This window comes from Alligator mississippiensis, chromosome 5, assembly GCF_030867095.1.
Source record: "Alligator mississippiensis isolate rAllMis1 chromosome 5, rAllMis1, whole genome shotgun sequence".
Classification (NCBI taxonomy): Eukaryota; Metazoa; Chordata; order Crocodylia; family Alligatoridae; genus Alligator; species Alligator mississippiensis.
The window spans coordinates 220706318-220722899 of NC_081828.1; the positions used below are offsets into that span (position 1 = coordinate 220706318).

The 16582-nt window shown below is 50.3% G+C and overlaps 1 long non-coding RNA gene across 1 annotated transcript in view; it reads left to right on the top strand.

The window, feature by feature from the left end:
• The first annotated feature begins 2159 nt into the window (after positions 1-2159).
• LOC106740203 (uncharacterized) overlaps positions 2160-16582 on the top strand; it is a 33899-nt gene continuing 19476 nt past the window's right edge. Inside the window, exons 1-3 of the long non-coding RNA XR_009462766.1 lie at positions 2160-2600; positions 9464-9530; positions 11929-12075. This is a non-coding gene — a long non-coding RNA (uncharacterized LOC106740203). The remainder of the gene's footprint in view (positions 2601-9463; positions 9531-11928; positions 12076-16582) is intronic.

Genomic DNA, 16582 nt, shown 5'->3' on the forward strand with positions numbered 1-16582 from the left:
ATGTATGCGAGTGGGGGTATAGATGTGTATATAGCAGGGGTGGGCAAAATGCGGCCCACGGGCCAGATGCGGCCTGCCAGGCCATTTCATCTGGCCCGTGAGGCCCCTAAAAATTTAGAAAATTAATATTTATCTGCCCCTGGCTGCCTGTCATGAGGCCCTCAATGACTTGCCAAAACTCAGTAAGCAGCCCTCCGCCTGAAATAATTGTTTGCCCCGGTGTATAGTGTGTGCATAGAATATGTGCCATAACGAACATAGTGATCTGACTACTGTCTCTCTGTCTGTCTGAATCAGAAAGGGGAATAGAGGTATTCACATGGCATTATGTTTGTGTCTTGCTATATATTAATATATGTAGGTCATACATATATAATAGGTACGTTGTGCACCCATATTGAGTATTGGGGGGGAGGAAACAAACAAACAAACAAAGATCTTCTCAGCGCTGCCATCCTGCAATTCATCCTGGACGCTGCAGCCAAGATTTAAATGCAGAGAAATTAAACACGTGCTTGGTGCTGCCCTGCCGTGGATCACACTGGGCATTGCAGCCAGGAGACAAGGGCAGGTCACAGAACGGGCTCCAAGTCCTCCTGTCCTTCAAGCCGGGCACAGAGCTGGTAGATGAAGGCAGGGAGGCGAAACCCCGCTCAGTGCTGCCCTGTGGCTCCTGCTGGGCAGTGCAGCCGGGAAATAAAGGGCAAACAAAACCCTGCCAGTTTCAGGGGAGCAAGGTGTGACCCAGGGCCTGCAGTGTTACAGGGCGAGGGCTGCACGTGCTTCCTGGGACAGCTCTGAGGCTGGGTCCCGGTGTCAGAGCCCCATGCCTGCAACAGCAGCCCAGATCCAGTGCTGTTGTGCGCCCCAGACACGAGCGGCAGCTCCGAGCCGGCGCGCTCGGGGCAGTCCCGGAAGGCGGCCCAGGGAGGAGCCAACCGAGGCGCCTTGCGTGGCCCTCGTAGCCGCCAGGCTGGCGCTTGCCCGGTGGAGGCAGCAGCATGGGTGTGCGGAGGGCCTTGTGTGCCTGGTGCCGCTCCCTCCTTGACCCTGGGAGCCGCAGAGCCGGTGCTGCCAAGATGCTGCTCCTCACCGCGCCAGGGCCGCCCGGCACAGCCTGGCCTGGTACCACACCCGTGCCGTGGTGGTGCGGTGGGCCCGGTAAAGCCAGGGGTCTCAGCGGTGTTGTGGCGAGTTGTGTGGAAACATGCCTGCGAGCGGTGACGTGGGGCTATTTGGGCACATGGCAGTTTTCACATGGAAATCCCACCATTTTGTGTGGTGATGTGGGAACCTATTTTCTGGCATTGCGATGATTTTTTTTGGGGGGGGGGGGGGTTGGTGGGAAGGTGGTCATTTTGTGTGGTGGTTTGGTGCGTTTCTGTGGAAATGTTTGGGGAAATATAGTGACATTGGGGGAATTCTGATGGGATTTGGGAGATTTCTTCTGTAAATGTGCTATTTTCTGGAAACCTGGTAATTGTGTGGTGATAAAGGGCCTTTCTTTGGAAATCTGGTGACTTTGTGGTGATTTGATAACCTTTTTCTTGTGGGAGTGGGGAGATTTTTTGGGGGTGGGAAGTCGGTAATTTCTTGCAGTAATTTGGGTGCATCTTTGTGTGACTGTTTGGGGAAATAAGATGACGTTGGGAGAATTCTGTGGGGATTTGGGAGCTTTTTCTGGAACTGCGTGGAAATGTGATTTTTGTTGTGAAAATCTGGTGCTTGTGTATGATGATATAGGACCTTTCCTAGGATATATGGCGATTTTGTGTGGAAAACTGGTTACTTAGGAGCTGTTTGTGGAAATGTGTGGAAAGATGTGGTGATTTTTGTGTGGAGATTAGTGTGCTAACTTCAAGGTGATTTGGGAGCTTTTTTGTGCAACTGGTGTGTTGTGGGACCTGTGGAAAATCGTGTGGCAATTGGGTAAGCGTATGGAAATATGGTTATGTTGTGCGAGGGGAAATCCTGTGGGGATTTGGAAATCCTTTTTGTAGGAATGTGTATACATAACTAGTGATATTTGTGTGGTGCTTTGGAAATGGGGCGGGGCGGTACATGGCGGTTATCTTATCCACTGTAGGGCGGTTAAGGTGCGTGTGTTTTCATTCACGTAGAGCTGCCTTACGTGGGTCTGCCCTTTCTTGCAGGCTTCTCCTCGTGTGCCTGTCCTTGGAACCAGCGTGACAGCAGCGACCAGGCTTGGGCATGGACGAAGAATGGTTCAACTGCCCTGTGACCAACTTGACCCTGCAAAAAGTGTTTCCCTGAGAGCTCACCAAGGGCAACACAGAGCCATTCCCTCACCTCTGTGCCTTACCCCATATGCCTTGCACCATTACAGACCTGGAGGCAGTTTGCAAGGTGCTCTGTAGAGGGGTTTCAGCTTAACTCCGTAAGCAGACAGACCTTCTTGGCAGCCAATGTGCACCCCCTTACATCACCTCCCAGCATATACAGGAGACGTGTTGGCTACCCAGGGGCACCGCGGGCAGAAGAGGAGAGCTGCCATGTCTGCAAGGGTCACTCTGGGCAATCAGATGGGTGTGCGGTCCTGTGGCAGTCCTTGGAAGCAGCCAAGGCACCACATGTGACAGGTGAGTACGTGTTTTTGCCTTTGACATGGTCAGAAGACAGAAGGCACCAGCAGTTGCCTAGGCTTCTGCCTGGATGCACATCTTTCCTGTGCCCTGCTCCAAAGGTAGTGCCTCCACTGACTGCAGCTTTTGCCTCTAACTGCTGTTTGCACCCTCCAAAAGCAAATACCTGCCTGTTGGCTCGCAAGATAGTGGGGGGCAGACCCCACAGGCTTTGTGTTGTCCCTCCCTGTGCCTGGATCAGGTGTTGGGCACTTTGATGTCTGCAGGCTTCAGCACTTGTTAGCCACACATCCTTATGTGCCCAACACCCAGCCCCTGTGACCCTGTCCTATCTGACAGCCTCTGTCAGCCTCTCCTAGTCTCATCTTTCGTCTGTAGGCTTCCCATGAAATCCCTTGTCCTGTCCCAGTCTGCAGCAGGCCTGCTCCACTGTTTCCCAGCTTCCTTTAGGGAGTTGCAGGGGAGGGGAGAGCTGTGAACCTGATGCAGACCGCCTGCCCACATAGAGCAGGGCAGCAGCTGCTGCTTGGCATGGGGGAAACAGAGCCCCTCCTCTTCATCGTGGCTGGTCCCTTTTTGCTCTGCGTCTACACCTTCGCTGCCCTGGGGCTCCTTTCCACTGCCATCGCTGCTGCTTCTAGGCTGCCCGGCAGGGCCGCGGTGCAGTGCGAAGGAGCAGCAGGGCAGTCCGGGCATGGACTCCAAGTGCTTGCAGCCAGAAGGGCCTGGCAGCTGTGAAGAGAGTGGGGCCATTTTCCCCTTGTGCCAAGCAGCAGCTCAATCTCTGACCTCCCCCCCACCCCTTTTCCTCCACTTACCAGCTGGGAAAATCCAGAGATCTGAGGGTTTCATAGTTTCATAGGCATTAGGGCTGGAAGGGACCTCGGAAGATCATCAAGTCCAGCCCCCCGCCCAAAGGGCAGGACGTCAGCTGGGGTCATAGGATCCCAGCAAGATAAGCATCCAGTTTCATCTTGAAGGTGTTCAATGAAGGCGCTTGAACCACCTCTGGTGGCAGGCTGTTCCAGACCTTGGGGGCTCCGACAGTAAAGAAATTCTTCCTTATGTCCAGCCTGAAACGATCTTGTAGTAGTTTGTGACCATTCGTCCTCGTCATCCCTTGGGGCGCTCTGATGAACAGACGTTCCCCCAGATACTGGTGGTCACCCCTGATAAACTTGTAGGTGGCCATCAGATCACCCCTGAGCCTGCGCTTTTCCAGGCTAAAGAGCCCCAGGGCTCTCAGCCTGTCATTGTAGGGTCTGCTTCCCTGAGCTCTGATCATGCGCGTGGCTCTTCTCTGGACTCTCTCAAGCTTCTCCACATCCTTTTTGAATTGTGGAGCCCAAAACTGGACGCAGTACTCCAGCTGCGGCTTCACCAAGGCCAAGTATAAGGGGAGAATGACGTCCCGGGATTTGCTTGAGAAGCATCTATGGATGCAAGCCAGCATTCTGGTCGCTTTACTAGCCGCAGCATCACATTGCAGGCTCATGTTCATCTTGTGGTCAATGATGACCCCCAAGTCTCTTTCTTCCATAGTGCTAACCAACATAGCACTGCCGAGCCTATAAGGATGCTGCGGGTTTTTTTTCCCAAGGTGGAGAACCTTGCATTTATCGGCGTTGAACACCATCAGATTCTCATCCGCCCACTTGCTGAGCCTGTCCAGGTCAGCCTGGATCGCCCGCCTGTCTTCTGGTGTGGATGCTTTGCCCCAAAGTTTGGTGTCATCGGCGAACTTGGCCAGTCCGCTTCTGACTCCAGTGTCCACATCATTAATGAAGATGTTGAACAGTATGGGTCCAAGGACAGAGCCCTGGGGGACCCCACTGGTCACAGGACACCACGATGAGTGACTTCCATCAATTACTACCCTCTGGGTCCAACCCCGGAGCCAATTTTCCAGCCAATGGATCGTGGGGGACCCAAGGCGACAATTGGCCAGTTTCTCCAAGAGACGATCATGGGACACCAGATCGAAGGCTTTTTTGAAGTCAAGATATATGACATCAATCTCATCTCCCTTGTCCAGGTGATAGGTCACCTGGTCGTAGAAGGAAATGAGATTGGTCAAGCAAGACCTACCCGCAACAAACCCGTGCTGGCTATCCCTTAAGATGTTGGCGTCGGCCAGTCCATTAAGGATGGCCTCCTTAATAAACTTTTCTAAGATCTTCCCCGGGATAGAAGTCAGGCTGATGGGCCTATAGTTAGCCGGATCCACTTTCCTCCCTTTCTTAAAAGGGTTGGATCAAGAGATCATGAGTCAGTTATTTTGACTTTGAAATCCTGAGTCTTGGGATGGTTTTGTGACTCTAGGGGGCTTTCATTTCCCCCCCCCCCCCCCACACACACACACACACCTGACTTAGCTGTGGGGAGCTGCTCTCCAGCCTGTGGGCAGCCACGTGCACGTGTACACACTCGCATGCACATGGTACCCCTTCCTGACCACCCTCCTCCTGCTCTCCCAAGCACCATGCAGGGTGGAACTCTGCCAGCTTGCCAGGGGAAACCCACCGTTCCTTACAGTTTTCTCCTAAAAGGAGAAAATCTGGGTTTTTCTCATTAAAATGAGAAAATCCAGGTTTTATTGCATGTTTCCATCACGAATTAAAAAAACACTGATCTCGGCTGATTACCCTTTTTGTATCTGAAGTGAATACACAGCGACATTTCCTAGTGATGCTCCAGTCCCTATTAGCAGCTAAAACATTACTACCCCCGAACTGGATCAAGATGCAGGGGATAGGGCTACAACCCACCCTTTTATTGATTATGCCTCAAAGCCTAAGAACAAACCCTTCACTCTATGCCTGCCCTGTGACCTGCCACTGCAGGATCCAGATTCTCCCCTTCACCAGCTGGGGAGATGCAAAAGGGAGGAGGAGACTAACAGAAGGTTGTGTTCATTTGGTAAAGGTCTTTGTAAAGTTTCACTCTGTTTACAGCTCATATTCATATGTGGGTTTTTAAAATTGATATTCTGTTAGGTGTCATGGAGATGTCTGTCACTGAAAGTTTGTTTAATTGTTTGATGGTTTCTTTACTTGCTGATCAAGTTAGTTGTCACATGCAAGGGTTCATGCTACCATCTCAGAACAGGGCTTTGGGCATTCTGCTTAGCAGCACTCCTGCAGCTTAGCCTAGGCACCTTGAAAATGGTTGGGGCTGGCAGCAGGGTCATCTTACCCTCTTCCACGTTGGGGTTAACATTGTGAGTGTTTTTCTTCACATAAAAGTGTGATGTGGGTCTGCCCTTTTTCACTGGCTAGTCCTTGTGCATCTGTCCTTGGAACCAGCTTATTGGTGGAGAGGTGCAGGGTCACAACTGGCACCGACAGGCCTGGGGTAGAAGTACCCCTGACAGCTGTCACAGCTGCAACGACTGGTCACTGTGCGGGCCTCTGAGAAACGGGCATTTGGGGCCTGCACCAGTCTCTTGGAAACATCTGAGCCAGCCCTAGCAGCAGGTGAGTGTGTGTTCCTGCGTTTCGCACACTAACTGAAGACCACGTGCCAGCAGTTGCCTCGGCTTCTGACTGGGTGCCCGTCGTTGGCTTCCACACGTCCAAAGCTAGCATCTCCAGCAGCTGTAGCTCTTGCTTCCCAACTACTAGGAGAGCCTTGCAAAAGCAATGCTTGCCCCTGGGCAAGGCTGATGCTAGTGGCCCAGACCCAGAGACTTGCTGTTGTACCTCCCTGTGCCTGGATTAGGTGTTGAGCACTTGCATCTCTACCAGCTTCAGCACATATTAACTTCTCACCCTCCTGTGGCCAATGCCACAGGGCCTGTGACCCTGATGTTTCTCTTAGCCTCTGCCTCACCCTTCCCCTGAAGGCCTCCCATGAAACCCCTTGTCCCATCCCAGTGCAGCTTGGCTCCACCAGTATTTCCCAGCTGCACTTGGAGAGTTGTGAGGGAGGTGGGCAAGAGAGTTTATGCCTGTATACTCTTTACTTGTTTCAGCTTGAAGCTGTTTTGTCTGTCTCGGGGCCTTTTTTTCCCCTCCCTCTTCCTCTGTCTGTGCTTCTGCTGCATAGCCATACTGTCTCATGTGTATGTGGCAAGGTGATGTGAGAGGATGCACAATTGCCCTCAAGAAGAAGCAAATTTTTTATGGAGCTAAGCTGAAACTGTTGTACAGAGTGCCTTGCAAAGTGCCTCCAGGTCTGCAGTGGTAGAAGGTGTATGGCGTAGGGCACAGAGGTGAGGGAATGGCCCTGTGTTGCCCTGTGAGCTTCCCAGGAAATGTTGGGGGGTTTTTTGTTTTTTGTTTGTTTGTTGTTTTGGGGGGGGCGTGGGAGGGGGGGAATCATGTAGGTCACAGGGCAGTACAACCATTTTTCTTCCATGTCTGAACTTAAGCCCATGAGGTGTGGGTGCAGGTTTCCCCCTGGGTGACATGGGACCGCCTGTGCAGGCCCAGTCACCTGAGCGCAGAGCCGGGGGGGGGACTTTGTGGTATTGTTGGGTTTGAACTACAAAGAAGCAGGGACCAGGATGCACGGGTGCCACAGGTGTGTTCCAGACTAGGTAAGGGCTGCATGCAGGTCCGTGGCAGCATCCTAGTGCAGAGCAGGGCACTGGGGGGGTCCCTGTGCTTCTGGCTAGTGGAGGAGGAGGCTGGTGCTCCTTGCTGCTGCCCACCAGCCCGTGCTTGTGGGATGCTTTGGTGCCCGTGACTCTCAGCCCGCAGCCTCTGCTTGTCTTGAGGTGCCCTCCCTCCTGACCTGCAGCCTTGTCCCCACGGAAAAGATCAGTCCCAAATGTGACTCATGTGGGTGAAGAAGTGATCCAGGGCTGGGTTTGGTGGGGGGGCGGGGGCAATGTGTCCCCTGAGTGCACAGTGGCATGGGGTTGTGTCCCTCACTGGTGCTGTGTGGGCTGGGGACGTGGTCTCACTGTTCCCTAAAGCAATGGGTTGCACCTGCTGGGCAGTGGAGGCCCTGGGGCGAGGGCAGTAGGGAGGGAACCCAAGTCTGCTGCCCCTGCCCTGCACACAGGATTGTGGGCACGGGTTCCCGCTGCCCCTCAGGAATGCGCACAGCTGTGGGGAACCCCCCCACCCAGCCTGAGCCCGCAGCAGGCAGGCAGTGGGTGGGGGGAGCTGGGCTTTGGTCTGCTGCAGCAGCCGCTGTCTCCTGCCGGGCAGGGTGCTGTGGACACGGGTCCCTGGCCCCATATTTGGCTGTGTTGTGTGAGGGAAATGGTGTGGGGATTTGGAAAACTTTTTTGTGGGTACGTGTGTGGACTCATGGTGGTTTGTGTGTGGAAAACTGGCCATCTTTTGTAGTGAGTTGGAGGCATTTTTGTGGAAATGTATGGGGATATTTTGTGGTGTTGGGAGAGTTCTGTGGGGATTTAGGACTTTTATTTGGGAGTGTGTGGAGATGTTAAATTTTTTGTGGAAAACTGGTGATTGTGTGTGGTAATAAAGGACCTTGTTTCTTGGAAAACTGGTGATTTTTTTGTGTGCAAAACTGGTGATTTAGGAACTCTGTGGAGATGTCTGAAAATGTGGTGATTATGTGTGTGGAAAATGGTGTGGTAGTGTTAGGGTGATTTGGGAACTGTTTGCAACTGGTGTTTGTGGGAACTGGAAAATTGTGTGCATGGGAATATGGTTATGTTGTGTGGGGATTTGGAAACCTTTTTTGAGGGCACGTGGTGGCTTGTGTGTGGAAAACAGTTAGTTCTGTGTGTGATTTGAGAACCCCCTTTTTTCTGGAAGTGTGGTGATGTGTTTGGTGGGAGCTTGGTCATTTTGTGGTAATTTGATGATACGTTTGTGGAAAGGTTTGGGGAAATATGGTGGTATTGGGAGAATTCTGTGGGGATTTGGGAGCTTGTTTGTAGAAATGTGCTTTTTTATGGAAGACATGATGGTGTGTGGTGATAAAGGATTTGTTTTGGAAATATGGTGATTTTTGTGTGGAAAACTGGTGATTTGGCAGGTGTTTGTGGAAATGTGAGTGGAAATATCTGGTGATTTTGTGTGTGGAAAATGGTCTGGTAATATTAGGGTGATTTAGGAACTTTTTTGTGCAACTCATGTGTTGTGGGACGTGTGGAATAGTTTGTGGTGATTGGGTAAGTGTGGAAATATGCTTGTGTTGTGTCGTGTGAGGGAAATGGTGCTGGGGGTTGGAAAACTTTTTTTGTGGGCATGTGTGCGCCTGTGTTTGGACACGTGGTGGTTTCCATGTGGAAAACTGGCGGTTTTGTGTGCTGATTTGGAAACCCTTTTTCTGGCAGTGTGGTGGTTTGGGTTTTTTTTGGTGGGAGGTTGGTCATTTTTGTGTGACGATACAGAAGCTTTTTTGTGGAAAGATTTGGGGAAATATGGTGGCATTGGGAGAGTTCTGTGGTGCTTTGGGAACTTTTTTTCCTGGAAATGTTTGGAAATGCAATTTTTGTTATGAAATTTAGAACCTTGTGGTATATAGGACCTTTCTTTGGAAGTATAGGGGTTTTGTGTGGAAATATGGTGATTTAATTTTTAGAAAATGGTGTGGTAACTTTAAGGTGATTTGGGAACTATTTTGTGTGATCTGTGGAAAATTGTGTGGTGATTGGGTAAGCGTATGGAAATATGGTTATGTTGTATGAGGGAAAATGCATGGTGATTTGGAAACCTTTTTTTGTAGTGATGTGTGTAGAAAAGTGTGATTTTTTGTGGTGTGTGTGGTCATTTGATAAGTCTGAATGGAAACGTGCTGGGTTGGCCCACGGGGGTCATTTCATCCACTGTGGTGCAGCTAATGGTGCATGCCTTCTCACTCTAATGAAACGATTTAACATGGGTTTGCCTTTTCTTTCCACCTGCTCCTCGTGCACCTGTTCTCGGAAGCAGTGTCAGCGAGGAGATACAGCGTGACAGAAGTGGGACTTGGAAATATCCAAGGCACCACAGGTAACAGGTGAGTACGAGTTTCTGCCTTTAACACACTTAGTGGGCAGAACGCACCCGCAGTTGCTTAGGCTTCTGCCTGGAGGCGCATCACCCACGTGTCCTGATCCTACGGTAACACCTCCACTGACTGCAGCTCTTGCCTCTAACTGCTGGTAGTGCCCTCCAAATGCAATGACCTGCCCCTTGGCTTGCAGGATCCCGGGGGCCCAGACCCCACAGCCTTTGTATTCTCCCTTCCTGTGCCAGGATGAGGTGTTGAGCACTTCAATCGCTGCAGGCTTCAGCACTTGTTAGCCACTGAACCTGATGTGCCCAATATCCAGGCCCTGTGACCTTGTCCTACCTGACAGCCTCTGTCAGCCTCTCCTAGTCTCATCTTTCCTCTAAAGGCTTCCCATGAAATCCCTTGTCCTGTCCCAGTCCGTAGCAGGCCTGCATTACTTTTTACCAACCTCCTTTAGAGAGTTGTAGGGGAGGTGGAGAGAATACTTCCTTTCCCCCTGCTCTTTGCTTCTCTCAGCTTTAAGGTGTTTATCTGTTTCAGTTCCCTTGTCCCTCTTGCTATGCATGTGCAGAGTGGTAGCATTGTCTCCTGTATATGGTGGACATTGGTGTCAGCCAGGGGCGGGCAACTATTTGGACTTGTAGGCCACGCAGGCAGTTTTGGGGAGTTGCAGCAGGGCAGTCAACACTGCCTCCTCCGCCCGAGCCCCAACCGTGCCAAGCTTGTGGGCTCTACGGCTCATCCCTGCCACTACCAACACTGCCAGCTCCAATCCTAGCCTGCCCCATGCCCGCTCTGGACTCACTCGAGCCAGAGTGGACCAGTCACAACCTGCGTGCAGAGCTCCAACCCTTGCCCGCATTGCTCCTGCTCCAGACCGCCCACCCACATTGAGTACTGGCAGCAGTTGGGCAGAAGCTGCTGCTTGGCATGGGGGAAAAATGGCCCCTCCCTCTCGCAGTGGCTGGGCTGTTCTTGGTGCAGCTACCTGGAGCCTGCACCCAGGTTGCCTGCTGCACCTCTGCCACCATCACTGCTGGGACAGCGGCGGCAGTGCAGAGGAGATGCAGGGCAGCCTGGGTGCAAGCTATGAGTGGGTGCAGCAAAACGGGCCCAGCAGCAGGGGAGGAACAGCTTTTCTTTTTCACCGAGCAGCAGCTTCTGCTCGACTGCTGCTGCTGGTGCCATTGGTCACCATGGGTAAGTGAGTCCAGAGCAGGGCCAGGGATGTGCACGCGGGTTCCAGCTGGTCTTCTTCACTGGGCTAAGTCCAGAGCTGGTGCAGGGCAGGCCAGGATTGGGGCTGTGCATGCGGGAACCTGCCAGTAGCACAGTGCTGGGGCCAGTGGCAGTGACAGCTGGAAGGAACCACTGCTGTCCAGGCTGCCTAGAAGGGCAGTCCAGCCACAGCCCTGCTGCGTTCCCAGGGATGGTAGGATGTGCCACAGGCTGGACAGCGCCCAGGCCAGGCGGGACCAAGGAACAAACAATGTCCCTCCACATGTTGGATCTGGCCCGTGGGCAGTATTTTGCACATCCCTCCTGTAAGCAGATGCACTTGTTATACCCAGGATGACTGGAGAAGTAGAAGATAAGCCATAGAAAGTTCCTCCAAAAAATGTACACCGATCTTTTGGGATATTAGTAGTCAGGCACTTTTGCTGACAGCAGCTTCATAAAGCAAAGAATACATAGGCATACACAGTACTGAGTGGGAAGATGCCACGGCCCCTTGCAATCCGTCCTCCAGGTTTAAGGCCAGTTCCAGAATCCCACATCTCTGCCTTTGTGCGGGGGTTTTATAGAGTTCAGGGTGAAATTTCTGTATTCCAACCTGTTCGTATGAGGTAAGGAGCGCTTGGCCAATAGAGTGGAGAGCAGGGAAACTGAGGCGAGGCCTGGAACCATTCTTCTTTCTAGAGGTTGCCTCGTTAGCATTGCGTGTGATTACTGGCGTATGCATCTCAACTCCCTCAAAACTTCTCTCACATGCTACTCGTGGTGTTTCAGACTGAACTGCTTCTGGGATCAGAGTATTGGGAGGGAGGAGTAATGTAGCGTAGCAGAAGAAGGGTGAGGAGTGTTCAGGACTCCCTAAGAATCCTCACCTTAGACTCGAGCAGACTCTTGGTACTTTAGCAGTGACAGAATATGGTTCTGCATCGAGGGGCCTCGTTTGTCCACTAAGTATAATCATTCCAGATAAAAATTTCCAGATATTTTTTCTGAGTATGAATTGGGGCGGAATATGTATGGGGTTTTTTTACCTTTTAGCCAGTAGCAGTAAGTTTCAGCCTGGATTCCCTTGGCTGATCTCAGCATATCCAGCGTCCCATTTGCAGCTGTTGTAAACTCCAAGTGATTCCAGGGCCGAGTAACGAGATAACTTTTCTTTATGCAGTTTCAGCTGTGTGTGATGGACATAGAGGGTGTTTTTAATCAGTGATGCACGTTATGGAGAGCCAGGTTCTGTTCAATCTTTTGACAGACAAGCCTACAGTTCTGTTATGGTGTGGACAGTTTTGCAGGCTATGAGACAACATTCTGGGTAAGTAGCCATTCCTTTACTTATTACTGGGGATCCTGCTTTTCTCAGTGTCATATTGAATGAAATAGTTTGAATGTTTGTAAAGGTTGCCCATTAGCCAGTTTCAGGAAGAAGATAAGATTTATCTCCTTATCTAGTTCATTGTTTTGGGGACTAGTGCAAAAGGTCCTGACTTTGCTTAAAGTCTTAATTTAAATTTCATCTTTAGAAATCTTTTACAAAGACAGCAAATATCCTGAATTCCAAGAGATCAAACCCTAAGGCCTTTTGACCAGATTGGTAAGAAAAGGGCATTTGCAGTTGTATGGAAGTTTCCCAAAGGTAATTTAAAATGCTCAACAAAGGCAAAAGAATCTGTTGAGTAAGATCCGAGCCCAAATTTGGGGGTAATGACAGGTTGAGTAGGAGGAGCCCACTGACGGCAGCTCACGCAATAAAAACTGTAACTTACTGTCCCAATTTGGAGGTGACTATACTTGTAGAACAACGAAGGAAGAATCGCAAGTGTAGCCCGGGTCAGACTGATCACCTGAACTACCCTCTCCGTGAACACGAATCTCTTAGTTCACGCTGAAGCTGCAGAGTGCCTGAAAGGGACTGAAAGAAGGGGACTTAGTCCTATCAGTATTGAGGCCAGCCTATTAAATTGTATTGCTGAGGCGAGCCCATTCTATTGAACCGTACTACTGAGGCCAACCCATTGAATCGTACTACTGAGGAATGAAACCATATTTTGGTATTTGGCTTCTCAGAATTCTAGGATTGTAAGTATAATATGAAAAATAATAGTATTGATTCAAATTTAACTTTTAGTTGTAATTGTAGTTGTTTTTGTAACACTAATTCTTATAGTACTGTTTGGGAAGGAAGTGCATTTGGAGCATTGTTTCTGATATATGTAATTATTGTGTTTTTAATGTTTGTGGTGTTTCCTAAAGCTAAGCAGTGTTATATACGTAGCAAAGAGTTTTAAAATAAAATTGTGTTGTATAAATTAAGCGTGTAATCATTGTGAAATCATGCAATCAGTTAACTACTCCCCCAGCCAGTGCATCAAAATGAATCAGTAAATTGTGTGGGATTTTCTCTATTCCATAACCCACTAGAGACCCTCAGAAGAAAAAAAAATCACAAAATCTCTGATTAGTCCCCCAAGTCCACCTTTATTTCATGATCAAAAGGAAATGCCACTATATTCATAGATTCATAGATGTTAGGGTCGGAAGGGACCTCAGTAGATCATCGAGTCCGACCCCCTGCATAAGCAGGAAAGAGTGCTGGGTCTAGATGACCCCAGCTAGATACTCATCTAACCTCCTCTTGAAGACCCCCAGGGTAGGGGAGAGCACCACCTCCCTTGGGAACCCGTTCCAGACCTTGGCCACTCGAACCGTGAAGAAGTTCTTCCTAGTGTCCAATCTAAATCTGCTCTCTGCTAGCTTGTGGCCATTAGTTCTTGTAACCCCCGAGGGCGCCTTGGTGAATAAATACTCACCAATTCCCTTCTGTGCCCCTGTGATGAACTTATAGGCAGCCACAAGGTCGCCTCTCAACCTTCTCTTGCAGAGGCTGAAAAGGTCCAGTTTCTCTAGCCTCTCCTCGTAGGGCTTGGTCTGCAGGCCCTTAACCATACGAGTGGCCCTTCTCTGGACCCTCTCCAGGTTATCCGCATCCCTCTTGAATTGCGGCGCCCAGAATTGCACGCAGTACTCCAACTGCGGTCTGACCAGCACCCGATAGAGGGGAAGTATCACCTCCTTGGACCTATTCGTCATGCATCTGCTGATGCACGATAAAGTGCCATTGGCTTTTCTGATGGCTTCGTCACACTGCCGACTCATGTTCATCTTGGAGTCCACTAGGACTCCAAGATCCCTTTCCACTTCTGTGCTACCCAACAGGTCATTCCCTAGGCTGTAGGTGTGCTGGACATTTTTCCTCCCTAGGTGCAGCACTTTGCATTTCTCCTTGTTGAACTGCATCCTGTTGTTTTCTGCCCACTTGTCCAACCTGTCCAGGTCTGCTTGCAGCTGTTCCCTGCTCTCCGGCGTGTCCACCTCTCCCCATAGCTTTGTGTCATCTGCAAACTTGGACAGAGTACATTTGACTCCCTCGTCCAAGTCACTGATGAAGACATTAAAGAGTATCGGTCCAAGGACCGAGCCCTGCGGGACCCCACTGCCCACACCCTTCCAGGTCGAAACTGACCCATCCACCACGACTCTCTGGGTGCGACCCTCCAGCCAATTCGCCACCCACTGGACTGTGTAGTCATCCCAGTCACAGCTTCTTAACTTGTTCACCAGTATGGGGTGGGATACCGTATCGAAGGCCTTCCTGAAGTCTAAGTATACAACATCCACCCCTTCTCCTGTGTCCAGGCATTTTGTAACCTGGTCATAAAAAGAAACTAGATTGGTCAGGCATGATCTGCCTGCCACGAACCCGTGCTGATTTCCCCTCAGCATAATTTGTCCTGCCGGGCTCTCACAAATGTGAGCCTTGATAATTTTTTCAAAGACTTTGCCAAGGATGGAGGTGAGACTGACAGGTCTATAGTTGCCCAGGTCCTCCTTCCTCCCCTTTTTGAAAATGAGGACCACATTGGCCCTTTTCCAGTCCTCCAGGACTTGGCCTGTGCACCACGAGCTTTCAAATATTCCCGCCAGTGGCTCTGCAGTGATGTCGGCCAGTGCCTTCAGCACCCTCGGACGGAGCCCATCCGGGCCTGCCGACTTAAAGGCATCCAGTTCTTCCAAGTGACTCTGCACCATTTCAGGGTCTACGCATGGCAGTCTGGCGCCTTGCTGCTGCCTCTCTACAACCCCAGTGAGACACTTGTCGTGCCCCTCGCTTAGGAACACTGAGGCAAAGAACTCGTTGAGGAGTTCAGCCTTGTCCCCCCTGTCTGTCACCAATTGCTTCTGCCCATTTAGCAGGGGTCCTATTCCTCCCTGGGCCTTCCTTTTACTCCCTATATATCTAAAAAACAATTTCTTGTTATCCTTTACTTGGGTTGCCATCCTCAGCTCCATGGTAGCTTTGGCCCGTCTAACTGCCTCCCTACAAGCACAAGCAGAGGAGGTATACTCCTCTTTGGTGATCTCTCCCTGTTTCCACTTTTTATGTGCTCCCCTTTTGTCCCTTAGGCTGCCCTGGATTTCTCTGGTCAGCCAGGGAAGCCTTCTGGCCCCTTTCCCTCTTTTGCCTCGCTCGGGGATCGTCTTGCTTTGTGCCCGAAGGATCGTTTCCTTAAGGCACAGCCACCCTTCTTGGGCTCCCATCCCTTCAAAACTCCTACTCTGCAGTGCGTCCTTGACTAATCTCCTGAGTTCATTGAAATCAGCTTTCCTAAAGTCTAGCATTTTCACCCTACTAGTTACCTTACCCACTTGACGTCTTATGATTAATTCTATTATTTGGTGATCGCTGTCCTCCAAATGGCTACCGATCTGGAGGTCCCCTATCATGTCAACTCCTGTTGCCAATACCAGATCCAGTAAGGCATTCCCCCTAGTGGGACCATGTGTTGAACAGTTACAAATGTCCAACTCGGGATCCTTAAAATTCTAGTTTATTAGGCAGATTGAAACACTGTAATCATAAACCTTGGGGCTGGTCCACACACACACATGCACACGCATACACACACACACAGTAGCAGGCTACAAAGTCAGGTATACCTATCCTACAAGCGCTGGAGTCTGTCGTTGAGGCTTCTTTCAGCGTGGTGTTATCCTCCAGAAGGGGGTCGTCCGCTGGTCCTTCTGGCTGGAGAGGTCTGGTCGAGTTGGAGATCAAGAGTGCGCCACTGAGGGTCACTTTTCACTGCCTTTTATCTGTCCTTGGCAGACTTTGGTGACTCCCCAGTTTTCAGGTTTGCCCAATCCAGGGGTCATTGACCCTCATGGGACTTCCCCCCCCTCGGTGGCTACTGGACAGCATCTGTCAGCCCCAGGGGTCATCCGCATGTACGTACAGGTTTGGGAGTCCATTGATGAATTTAGAATAGGGCTCTGGGAGTGGTCGATCTGGAGATATTCAGCCCAAAAGTTGGTCTCTGGTGTTGATTAAGTCAGGCCAGGGCTTCTAGCCCTTGATCAGTGAGGTTTAGAGATTTCCTGTTGTTACATTGTCTTCTATTGAGTTCAGCTTCCAGGTGATAATGGCTGCCTGCTTCCATGTTACACATTCAATCACTGATTCACTCATTGTTTCACAGGCCAGCCTGATACAGGGAAGAGCAGTTTGATTCCTGCCTTTGTTAGCAATGTTACAATGTATAACTTACTAAAACACATTTAGTTGAAAGTTGAAAGGTGAGGAGTATAAAATATAAGCTACAAATGCCACGGCACACAAATAGATAAAAATACCAAACTACAAGGGGAGATACAAAATGCACACATACAAATTTTAAAATACAATTCCTTATCTTAAAGTGAAAGAGAGAGGAAGGAAGAAAAGGTAGAAAAAGAGAAACATATCCAAAGAGGGGAGAGCAAAT